Genomic DNA, 10176 nt, shown 5'->3' with positions numbered 1-10176 from the left:
TTGCCGCAGGACAGTGTTGCGCGCAACTACTTTGGATGAGGCAAACCCTCCGGGACTTTGGCTACCATCTGAGCAAAGTCCCACTCCTATGTGACAATGAGAGTGCAATCCGCTTGGCGGATAATCCTGTTTAACACAGCCGCACTAAGCACATAGACATATGACATCACTTCCTGAGAGACCACCAGCAAAAGAGAGATATCGATATTTATCATATTAGCACCGAGAACTAGCTAGCCGATATCTTCACCAAGCCTTTGGATGAGAAAACATTTTGCAGGTTGCATAGTGAGCTAAATGTCTTAGATTCGCGTAACTTGGATTGATCTATAGCATACATGTAGTCTATGCCTTTGATCATATTACTTTGTGCATTTACATCATTTGTTGTAAATTTATGGTGCTCAAGTTGTACAAGTCATCCCTGGACCTCACAAGTCCGTATGCACATGATGCACATATTTAGGGGGAGATGTGCTACAACTTGACCCTTTTGAGACTAACTTGTTTCGTTGAGTACACTTAATGTAGTCTCAAAGGTACATTGAAAGGGAAAGAGAACTTGGACGACTAAAAGACTTCCATTGCACTCTGGTATTAGTGTATTTAATTCCAAGTTCATATTTGTGCTCTCATTGCCTTTTTGCTCGTAATTGACATTTTGGTGACGCAATGGAGTTTCAAGGCCAAGAATGATCCCGTTTTGGTGCTTAATGCCAAAGGGGGAGAAATTAAGGCCAAAGCAAAATGGATCAGCCAACCACTTGTGAATTTTGAAAAAGAGGAGTTAGAACTTAGTTTTTGTCAAAATACTCTTATTGCAAAATTTGGTCTCTTATGGGGGAGAATTTTGAATATGGGAAAAAGGGGGAGTTTTTAGCACTTGAACAATTTTACTCTTGGAATATCTCTCGATTTGCCCAAACAAGTGTGTTTGACTTAGAGCTAGGAAAAAGAATTTGATTTGCAAAAACAAACCAAGTGGTGGCAAAGAGTGATCCAAATATGCCAAATCTTAAGTAAAAAGGGAATTGGTCTTCATTTGCATTGATGTTACACTTCTTTTGTTGCTTTTTTATGTGTTAGCATAAATCACCAAAAAGGGGGAGATTGAAAGGGAAATGTGCCCTTGGGCCATTTCTATAAGTATTTCGGTGATTAGATGTCCAACACATATTGAGTGAGTTCTTTTGTGCCAAATGAGTGAGAAGTGTGAAATCAAGAGCAAGATATGTTTCTAGACTTAGTGAATTGTTTTTGTATACTAACATGGTTATCTAAGTGCTAGAAGCAGCGCCTAGAAAAGAAGATTCGAATTGGAGAAGAGTTGGCAAAGTTCAGCCAACACCAGCCCGAGCCTGGCACACCGGACTGTCCGGTGCCTCAGGCTGGCTCGACGTCAACTGGGCGCTCTCAGGAAAAGAGAGAGGCGACGTGGCTATAATTCACCGGACTGTCCGGTGAGCCAACGGCCAACGGTCGGCCGCGCGATCAACGCGCGACATGTGGCCCGCGCCAACGGTCGGTTGGGCACACCGGACTGTCCAGTGTGCATTGGACAGTGTCCGGTGCGCCAACCGATCCCGAGGACCAACGGTCGGCTGCGCCCCATATGGAAAGAAATCGAGCACCGTACTGTCCGGTGCACCACTCGACAGAAGGCAAGAATTGCCTACCAAATTGATGTCCAACGGCTCCTAGCTGCCTTGGGGCTATAAAAGGGACCCCTAGGCGCATGGAGCAATACACCAAGCATTCTCTAATCATACTAAGACATCCAGACTCCGCCTCCACGCATTTGATTCGTTGTGTTAGTGATTTGAGCTCCGTTCGAGTTGTGAACTCCCTGTGCTGTGCTTTGAGCTCAAGTCTTGGCTTGTGTGCGTGTGTGTGTTGTGGATTGAATCTTGTGTGCGTTGTTTTCCCTCCCTTACTCGTGTGCTTCTTGTGATCAAAACTTTGTAAGGGCGAGAGGCTCCAACTTGTAAAGATTCCTCGCAAACGGGAAAAGATCTCAAAGGAAAGACTGTGGTATTCAAGTTGATCATCGGATCACTTGAAAGGGGTTGAGTGCAACCGTCATCCATTGGGACGCCACAACGTGGAAGTAGGCAAGTGTTACTTGGCCGAACCACGGGATAAAAATCGTGTGTCTCTTGTGTTGCTCCTCTCTGTGATTGCTTGTGTTTGCAAGAGCTCGCTCCATAAATTTGATTAACTCGCACTAACATCTTCATAATCAAGTTAGTGGCTATTTAGCGTTTGATTTTACAGGATCACCTATTCACCCCCCCTCTAGGTGCTCTCACTCTTCTTCATTCGAGCTTTGGTACTACATCGAGTTCTTTGTGGATTCATTACTCTTGGAGCTTCTAGCTCCAAGGCGACTAGGTGTCTCTTGTGAGTCTCTAAATCTTGTGGAAGACCACAAGAAAGTTTGTATTACCTGCTCGTTTGAGCAAATATTAGTGTGTGAGCTTGACCTTTATGGTCGGCAAAGGGAGGATTAGGGTTGAAAGACACCCGGCTCTTTGTGGGTGCCTCAACGAGGAAGTAGGGCACCTTGGTGGTGTGACCGAACCTCAGGATAAATCTTGTGTCTCTTGTGTTCTTGTTCATTGTGCTTATTCGTGTTCTTCGTTCTCTCACCATTCCGTGAAATATTTGTTTATATCTTTTTGGTGTGTGGATTTTGAGAAGTGCCCTTCTCAGATCTACTACTTTCAACCCTGTGGATCATTTAGAACATCTCATTTCCTAAGTTATCTGGGTGAATTTCGAGATCAATTCAGTTTTACCCAGTTTGCTTCTAGTTTTTGTTGAAAAAGTTTTAACTTGCCTATTCACCCCCCCTCTAGGCAACTTTCACCCTGGTCTCTAGAGGTGGTTCCTCCTCTAACCCCTCACCTGTTATGTTTGTTTTGTCTTCTTTGTTGTCTATCATAGAAGGGCAAGTGTAGAGCCTCGAGGATGTGGAGCTGGCACTTGTGGCGAGTCGGTTCACGCGATTCCACAACAATTGCCAAAACCGAAGGAATGGTAGGTCGAAGGATGGATGCTTCAACTACGGCGACCCTGACCACTTCATCACTAGTTGCCCCAAGAAGGGCAAGTAGGAGGCAAGCCCGTGACACCACCACTCTGGCCAGTGCAAGGGCAAGCAAGAGTACCTCTTCAGCAACATAAGTCCAAGGGAAGATTTGACAAGGAGGTGCTCAAGAAGTACCTCTAGAAGGCCAAGATCAAGGAGCGTGCCTTCTATGCCTCCCTCAGCAACCTCGACCACAAGTCCGATGATGCAGCGTCTTTCTCGAGCAATAAGGAGAATGACAGGCGGGTCGATGACAAGCTGGATGGACTCTTCTTCCTTGCTGACACCTCAGGAGGTCTTTGCACCATGGCCCTTGGTGATGATGTGGTGGGTGACGATGGCCAGGACATCGACAATGGCACTGCTTCTAAGGATGGAGGCCTAGAGAACACGTGGCTCAAGGATTCCGGTTGTTCGCGCCATATGACCAGAAGCAACAAATGGTTCTTAGCCATGACCCTATGATTGGTAAGGAATACATAACATTCATGGGTAAGTCGATAGGTAAGGTTGTCTCTCGTGGCTATATTCGAGTGAACGAGAGTTTTGTCCTCAAGGATGTTGCTTTGGTTTCAAGTTTGCATTTTAATATATTTTTTGTTTCGCAACTCCTTGAGGATGACTATGAGGTGCACTTTAAAAAGGGCCTTTTCTTGGGTTTGTGATGCCCATGGGCATCTTGTTTGTCGAACTTCTCCTTTTGGTTGAGTTTTTCAAGCTGATTTTGCACATTCCTTTGCCTCTTCTCGATGTCTTTTGGCAGAATCCTCCTCTTTGATTTGGAAGTGGCATGGGAGGCTAGGACACTTAAGCTTTTATATTTTGTGTAGACTAAGCTCACTTGGCCTGATCCAAGGATTGCCCAAGTTAACATTTGAGAAGGATCTTGTTTGTCACCCTTGTTGTCATGACAAGATGGTTGCTGCTTCCCATTTCTCGATGTTGGTGGCCTACCTTGCTGAAGGTCATAAAAATGTCTTTACTTTAGCGTAAACAAATGTGTTTCAGGCATACAAAGAAGGACAGATGAAGCTAGCCTTCGGATATAGATGTATTGTGTGTGAAAACGCATAGCAAAGGAGCAAACCGAAGATCACCGACCCCCGGTGCGATGCAGGCTTCGAATACGAAGTGACGAAGGGGAAGAAGATGAAGTCTTGAGCGGCAAGAAAAGAAGATAAAAGATAGTGTTGCCCTTGTGTCATTGTAAATCATGTGTGTAAAACCTTGAGGTCATGAATGTAATTCTGTACGAGACTGTTTAACTTTCCTATAAATAGGCAAACAATACCATGTATAAGATCATCATTTTTCAAGGGCCTTTAACTTCATACCACTTGGCTTCAAAGTACCTTCGAGCTATCTTGTGTGTAGCAGTCGAAGGTATGCTTGTAAATTTATTTAATACAAAGATAGATGGAATAAAAAATACCAAGGAATATGAGATGAGTCCTCTATGTTCCTTTTATTATCTCTACATTTGAACATTGTTTTACCTGCATTTATCGTAATACCATCGTCTTAGAGTTGTTACTTCTCCGAAGGGACAACTTAAAGACGAAGGTTAAAAATCCTTAACTTATCTTGCCTTGTTTTTATGTCACATAGCAATCAAAAACAAGTGACCAACATTGGTGCCCACCTCCGGTGATTCCACGACCACAAAAACCTAACATCATGCCACCGAGAAGGCAACGACAACCGGATCTGTCCTCGGGACCTTGGACACCAATCAAGGGGACAAAGCTCTCATCGGGGAGGCAAGGAACCAAAATAGGAAGGCTGTCAACCGAGAACCGCAAGACGAGAAACTTGATCATGAGATCAATAATCTCTCGAAGCAATCCACCAGTAAATGGAGAAGCGCAGGGAGAAGGTGATTTGCCTCTCCGAGCTTCATAAGAAGATTGACGAAGAAGCCGAAGAGATGTGTAACACTGAAGCACAAAAAGATTAGTACAACTACAAGGAGCAGAATTATGAGGGGCGTAATCATGACAATTTTCATCATGAGCCATTCAACTTCAAAGATTTCCTTTATGACGAAGCTTCACCACTATCACTAGAGCTACAGGGAACACCTTGGCCACCATTGTATAGACCTCCTACACGACCAATGTATGATGGTCTATCTGACCCAAAGAAGTTCCTCATGAGTTACAAAGCTAACATATTCTTATATGGTGACAACTCAACAACCATGGAATAATCCTTCGTCATGGCGGTCAGAAATGTAGCCCAAACTTGATATTCATCGTTTCGGCCAAGGATTGTCACTTCGTGGCAGAAGCTAAAAGAAATGCTTCTCACAAGCTTCTAGGGTTTCCACTCAAAGCCTGTTACTGCACAAGCCCTTTTCCAATGCACCCAGGATCTGGATGAATACCTTCAATCATTTGTCCGAAGGTTCCTTCGTCTTTGGTCCTAAGCACTAGTAGTCCAAGATGACACCGTCATTGAAGCCATGGTCAAGGGGCTCAGGCCAGGACCAACAACCCAATATTTCGTAAGGAAGCCTCCGCTTTCTCTTGAAAAGTTATCGCAAAAGATGGATGAGTACATAAGAGCAGACAACTACTTTCGCCAAAGAAGGGAGGAGTTACACATATACACCAAAGGTGCCAGGGGCTTCAAGTGAAGATTCCACCCAAGGCATGTCTGAAGCATTCCTAACCCGGTGCAGTGTGAAGAAAAGACAACCCAATCTCAGGGTCAACCAGGCCAACAACAAGCAAGCTCTTAGCAGCAGCCTTCTCACGACACGTTCCGTCCGCCTGCTCCGAGAGGGGAAGGGGAGGTCGAAGGTTCAATGGCAGGTTCAATGCATCCCTAAGGAAACCATTTTGTTTGTTCTTTAGTGAGGACAAAAGCCACACAACAAGAACCTGCCACCATATAAGCAATAAGCAAAAAGAGCTTGCTTCGTTAGCCACTCAACCTTCCCAATCGAAGGAGGTGTTTAGTACATCTTCGTACTGTTCACCTTATGTTCCATAATATGTCCAACTTCAGTCACAGGAGCCAAGGTTGCATCTACCTTCAGCATCAAATGCTTCGAGTAACCGTGTGATGAGCGCATGGTCGCCATCTGCTTTCTTCGTCCTAGGATTGCCTCCCTATGATCAGGTCCCCCTTAGCCATCCTAAGTTTTCAGTGCAAAATTTACATCATCGAGATAGAAGGGAGGGTTCTGAGACACGTACTATCAACAGTATGGTCCCGAAGACGGAGCATATATACTAAAGACCCCAAGGGGCTAGGTAAGAAAGACCGAAGCTTCTGAGAAGATGTTTTCACTATGTTTATGTTTACATTACAAGGTTTTTGTTTCCTACATTCAGCAAATTAATGTAATAATAAGATGGCACCTCCGAGTACAATGACAAAGTATCACATTTAAAGCTTCACCTAAGTAACGGTGAAAAAGCTTGTTCCTAAGGGAATGCAGGGCCCCAATTCAATCACCTAAGTAACGGTGAAATAACTTTGAAGTCATTCCTAAGGGAATGCAAAGCTTCGATTCAATCACCTAACTAGCGGTGAAAAAGCTTCGAAGTCCTTCCTAAGGGAAGACAGAGCTCCAATTCAATCACCTAAGTAACGATGAAAAAGCTATGAAGTCGTTCCTAAGGGAATGCAGAGCTCCGATTCAATCACCTAAGTAACGGTGAAAAAGCTCCAAAGTCGTTCATAAGGGAATGCAGAGCTCTGATTCAATCACCTAAGTAACGGTGAAAAAGCTTTGAAGTCGTCCTAACGGAATGCAGAGCTCCGATTCAATCACCTCAGTAATAGTGAAAAAGTTCTCAAGTCGTTCCTAAGGGAATTTAGAGCACCAATTCGATCACCTAAGTAATGGCAAAAATGCTATGAAGCCATTCCTGAGGGAATGCAAGTATAAACTTAACCTACATCAAAGTTATCTCTACGAAGTATATTCCTTTGTAACATGTGAAAAGAAGGGAAGGTATTTTCCGCCTTCGGTTCAAAAACACATGATGAATAACTTTCATACATCATAAAGGGAAAAGCAAATCAATAAAGTCAAAGCAAAAGGCATGTTATATTACAACAAAGGTACTAGAGAGCTTCGAGTGTTTGATCTCTTTGCACCACAAATGTTACAATAAAAGGTCCACCAAGTGTCCCAATTGTGGAGAGTTAGGACATCAGAAAGCCGCTACAAGTGCCCACTCAATGGAACTAAGAAAAGGTAAGATCTGAGTTACATATTTCATTGTAATTTGTAACATTTGTTTTATTCTCATTATGTTGCTTTCTCATGTTCTTTTACATTACAGGCCAAGAAAGCCAAGAAAAAATAGCACCAAAAATGGTTTCCTAAACATACTACACCGGAGAGACCAGAAACTACAAAAGAACAACTAATGCTAGAGAGTCCTAGAATAATGACAAGAAGGTACATATTTCATCACTTTCAACGTGCTTGAATTTGTTGAAAAGGTTAATTTTGATACATATATGGTTACATATGCAGACGTCTTGTAATTTTGATGGGAGAGGGGACATTGCAGGATGCTTCCTCTTCTCGTGCTTTAGAGACTACGTCAACAACTCCAAGGAAGATGACTACCAGAAAGGCGAAGAGAAAGTTGTGATGTTAATAACAACTCAGTTAGGATTGGGCCATTTAGTTTAATAACAACTCCGATTGCCTGTGTTAGCATGGGATGTTGGATGTTTGGAAAAGCACTATTTTGTTTGATTTGAGTTGTGACATAAATCTACTATTTAATTGCTCCTTTTAGATAAAGAATAATCTTATTTGATTTTTGCACGCTAAGCTGCAAGCCAATATTCAGAACATGCTATATCAGGTCCTTGTTATTATTCATGAAGTGACCAACTCCAGCAATGCTGGCTCCGAATCCGTATCCTACGGAGTGGCAGGCGTGGATACGGAGGTGCGCATGGAGGGTGCTTTCCAGGAACGCTCCGTATTTACACTCCCTATTCACATGCATGCAAACGGTGATAGTTGGGTCCCGCGAGCACAGGCTTTTAGTTGCACCATTTCTTAGATTTGTGTGGAGAGGAGAGAGAAGATGTGGGGAAGGGGAGTGCAAATACGCGGCGTGCTTTTTAGGGAGAGGGATACAGAGTCTGCTGGACTGATGAATAATGTAGTGCGCAGTGCAAAAAGGAGATACAGAGTCGCATACGGAGGCTGCTAGAGTTGGTCTATTCAAACGCATGGGGCAATAACAAATGGATGGGGCAATATCAGGTCTTGTTGTTGAATAAATCCTTACGCTGCTGATAGTTTCAAGTGTCAGAGTAGTTTAGGGTAGTTCCAATCTGTTTTTAGTTAGTCTGTTTTTCGTTTCTTCGGTTAGTGTTTCAGTCTGTTTTTTTCTTCGGTCTGTTTTTTGTTTTCTTCAGCCACATGATGCTGATAGTTTCAATGGTGTCTGTTTTTCATTTTTTCTTCGTTCTGTTTTTTTCAGTTAGCCCCCTTAAATGACGTTGAATATCAAAGTTCCTTGTCCAGGGAGTTTATATGCATTCTCTTCGGTCCACAGTCAGCGAGAAATAGAGTGCATCAATCAGCTGAGAAGAGCAAGATATGTAAAAACGATCGGAGTACTGTTTAGGAGGACAAGATCACTTCTAAATACTACTAGGTATATGTCCGTGCGTTGCAACGGAACCAATATGTTAAAATACATTGATATGCAAAAATACTAAATGTTATCCTATACTTTTTAGCATCATAAAAGTGGATATTTATATATTTTAAAAGATGTAGGACCACTCTAAAGTTCTAGAGATAACTTAATTTTGATTGACAACACAACATATGGTCATACATATGTTATTGCTACATTATTTTTTCTCGTTGCAACAAACAGGTATTTACCTAGCATGAATATAAAATGACATTGCTCTATAACTATAAGTGCTGATGTAAATTTCATCCCAAAAATGAAAAAAGCAATAAGCAGCAACATAGTTGTATAAGAAAAGAGTTACCTCATCAGAAAGTTTATATGCAAGTTGTGCTCTCCTTACATCAATGGGTGTGTCTATATCAAGACCTAAACCGAGAGCATTTTGTGATTTCATAATGTTCTTGAGATGCAAAAAGAGATATATGGAACAATAAGTATAACAAAAATATATTGATGGTATGACTTCAGAATTGAACTAACACCTAAACAAAACTAAGAAGGTATGCAGAAAATTAACGAGTATTTTTATAATCAATTACCTGGGAATCAGTTGCCTGCAAAGAATTTGACATGGTTATAACATGGGCCAACTGAAAGCTCCAAGTATCTCATTCATATATCAAAGCATAGACACTTGCCCACCTTTGTTCCATATCAACATCACGATCACTTGTTTCCAACCTCTCTCTGTATATGCGTCTACCAATCTAGTAAAACAAGCAAAGAGGAAAAAGGTATCTTATTGGCATAAAACATAGCGAATGTGGGATATAGAGACGAAAACAATAAGAACATAGGAGATAGATCGGGAGATAATACCTCCATGTGCATGTTAGCAACATCTACATCATCAAGCCCAGGGTTTTCAGCATCACTTGAGTCCACACTCCTAAATAAATTATATAAATATCAAATACTTGGATTACAAGCAACATAGATGTTTCATGTCTTGAATTTAAATATACGACATTGGTAGAAACACATTAACTAGCCTAAGGATAAAGAGCATACCAAGAGCGACTTCTGTACCTTGTGCTTGAGTAAGGAGAGCGAGATCCATACCTTTCGCTTAAAAATGTGCTTTTTTAGAATCAAAGCACATGGCTTCAAAAACACAGATAAATGTGCTAAAGGTAAATGGTTGCTTTGGAATTGACATGGCACTAAAAAGGAAAAGTTTTAGTTGTACCTAACACCAAATAATATATATGAGATAACCACAACTGAAACTATAAGAAAGAAAAATTGCCACTAATTAAAGCATTCTATGTAGTATCATTTCAGACATTAAGGCTAGTACAACATTACATAAAACAGTGGAATTTAGCACAAAGTTTATACACGGGGAGAATAGATATTTTACATAATATGGTTCTGTCATGAAAAAACTTA

This window comes from Zea mays, chromosome 10 (genome assembly GCF_902167145.1).
Source record: "Zea mays cultivar B73 chromosome 10, Zm-B73-REFERENCE-NAM-5.0, whole genome shotgun sequence".
NCBI classification, from domain to species: Eukaryota; Viridiplantae; Streptophyta; class Magnoliopsida; order Poales; family Poaceae; genus Zea; species Zea mays.
The sequence above is the reverse complement of the archived record's forward strand: the minus strand, read 5'-3'. Positions refer to the sequence as shown.